The sequence below is a fragment of the Crotalus tigris genome, unplaced genomic scaffold, assembly GCF_016545835.1.
Source record: "Crotalus tigris isolate CLP2741 ecotype Arizona unplaced genomic scaffold, ASM1654583v1 scf7180000022382.27333, whole genome shotgun sequence".
Lineage (NCBI taxonomy): Eukaryota > Metazoa > Chordata > Lepidosauria > Squamata > Viperidae > Crotalus > Crotalus tigris.
The window spans coordinates 4,880-7,500 of record NW_024099084.1 but is presented as its reverse complement, the minus strand read 5'-3'; the positions used below and the strand labels follow the sequence as shown (position 1 = coordinate 7,500).

The 2,621-nt window shown below is 70.1% G+C and overlaps 1 non-coding gene across 1 annotated transcript; it reads left to right on the top strand.

Moving 5' to 3' along the window:
- Positions 1 to 48: 48 nt before the first annotated feature.
- LOC120296978 lies at positions 49 to 204 on the top strand. Its single transcript, XR_005553648.1, has one exon. It is a non-coding gene; the product is annotated as a 5.8S ribosomal RNA (ribosomal RNA).
- The last annotated feature ends 2,417 nt before the right edge of the window (positions 205 to 2,621 follow it).

Genomic DNA, 2,621 nt, shown 5'->3' with positions numbered 1-2,621 from the left:
CCCAGCAGCTGTGCCTGTCTTGTTTTCCTTACCGATTTACGCTGTGACAACTCTTAGCGGGGTGGATCACTCGGGCTCGTGCGTCGATGAAGAACGCAGCTAGCTGCGAGAACTAATGTGAATTGCAGGACACATTGATCATCGACCCTTCGAACGCACATGCGGCCCGGGTTCCCGCCCGGGGCTACGCCCGTCTGAGCGTCGCCTGACGGTTCAATCGCCCGCGAGCCGCGACACGCCCGCCCCGCCGAGGGTCCGGGCGCCTTCCCCCTCGCCCGGCGCGGGGGGGGATCGGCGTCCCGAGTCCCTCCGGGACGAGCGCCGCCGCCTCCGGCGGCTGGGGTTCTGGGGCCGCAGCGCCTCCGTCCCCCCAGTCCCAGACCCCGACGGCGTCCGTCCCTCTCCGCCGGTCGGCCCCGCTCCGCCCCGCCGGGCGGGAGCTCGGGGGGTCCGTCCGCTACGTCGCGTGCGGCGGTCCCGTCCGGGGAAGCCCCCCGAGCGCGCTCGCCCCCGCGGGTGTCGGCGCCTCCTCCGCGGGAGGTGGCCGGCCCCCCCGGCGTCGCGACGGGCCGCGTCTCCCGTGTGGGTCCGGCGGTCCCGCGTGCGCGGGACGGTCGGGTCGGGTCGGAGAGCGCGCTCCGAGCGGCTGTACTGCGGTGTCCCCGTTGCTTGCCCGCGCGCCAGCGCCGCGCCCCGGCCCCCGTCCGGCTTCCCCGCCCGCCGGGTCCGCCTTACGACCGCGCCCCCGTTTCGGCCGTTTCCCCCCGTGGGGGGCCCTCGCGGTGAGGGCGGCGCCCGGGCCCGCTCTCGGCGTCCCCCGCGACCTTCCTCTCGGACCGCGACCTCAGATCGGACGTGGCGACCCGCTGAATTTAAGCATATTAGTCAGCGGAGGAAAAGAACTAACCAGGATCCTCAGTAACGGCGAGTGAAGAGGGAAGAGCCCAGCGCCGAATCCCGTCCCGCGGTGGGACGCGGGAAATGTGGCGTACGGAAGACCCACTTCCCCGGCGGCGCTTCCGGCAGGGGCGCCCAAGTCCTTCTGATCGAGGCACAGCCCGCGGACGGTGTGAGGCCGGTGGCGGCCCCGGCGCGCCGGGACCGGGTCTTCTCGGAGTCGGGTTGCTTGGGAATGCAGCCAAAGCGGGTTGGTAAACTCCATCTAAGGCTTAAATACCGGCACGAGACCGATAGTCGACAAGTACCGTAGGGAAATGAAAAGAACTTTGAAGAGAGAGTTCAAGAGGGGGTGAAACCGTTAAGAGGTAAACGGGTGGGGTCCGCGCAGCCGCCCGGGAGGATTCAACCCGGGCGGGTCCGTCGGCCGGGCCGGGCCGGCGGATCCCCTCCTCCCTCGCCCCCTCGCGGGGAGGTGGGTTCCGTGGAGGGGACCACACACCGCTCCGGACGGCTCCGGCCCCCGTCGGCGCATTTCCCGCCGGTGCGGTGCGCCGCGACCGGCTCCGGGTCGGCTGGGAAGGCCTCAGGCCGGGCAGGTGGCCCGCCGCCCCCGCCGGGCGGCGGGTTGTACAGCCCCCCCGCCGGCAGCAGCTCTCGCCTCATCCCGGGGCCGAGGGAGAAGACCGCCGCGCGCCCGCCTCCCCCCCCCGGGGGGTCGGCTCAACCGCCGCCGCTCCCGCCGCCGCCCCCCTCGCGGGGGCCGGCGGCGGGCAGGCGGCGCGGGGGCCGGCGCGTGCGGGGGCCGGGGCCCCCCGCCCCCGGACGCGACCGTCTCCCGGGACGGACTGTTGTCAGTGCGCCCCGACGCCGTCGCGCCGTCCCGGGGGGTATCGGGGCCGCGCCGGCGCGCACGGGGTCCGCCCGGCGACGTCGGCCGACCCACCGACCCGTCTTGAAACACGGACCAAGAGTCTAAACACGGCGCGCGCGAGGTCAGAGGCTGCAGACGAAAGCCACGTTGGCGCAATGAAGGTGAGGGCCGGCGCGCGCGCCGAGGTGGGATCCCGAGGCTCCGAGCGGAGGGCGCACCACCGGCCCGTCCGCCCGCCCCGTCGGGGGAGGTGGAGCGTTTAGAGCGCGCGTGCTAGGACCCGAAAGATGGTGAACTATGCCTGGGCAGGGCGAAGCCAGAGGAAACGCTGGTGGAGGTCCCGTAGGGTCCTGACGTGCAAATCGGTCGTTCGACCTGGGTATAGGGGCGAAAGACTAATCGAACCATCTAGGTAGCTGGTTCCCTCCGGAGTTCCCCTCAGGATAAGTGGCGATCGCGGGCACAAGGGCTGCCGCAGTTTTACCGGTCAAAGCGAATGATTAGAGGTCTTGGGGCCGAAAACGATCTTCACCTATTCTCAAACTTTAAATGGGTAGAAGCCAGGCTCGCTGGCGTGGAGTCCGGGCGTGGAATAGGCGAGAGCCTAGTGGGCCACTGTTTGGTAAGCAGAACTGGCGCTGCGATGAACCGAAACGCGGGTTAAGGCGCCCGATTGCGCGCTCATCAGAACCCAGAAAAGGTGTTGGTTGATATAGACAGCAGGACGGTGGCATGGAAGTCGGAATCCGCTAAGGAGTGGGTAACAAATTCACCTGCGAATCAAACTAGCCTGAAAATGGTGGCGCTGGAGCGTCGGCCCATACCGGCCGTCGCCGGCCAAAACGTGCCC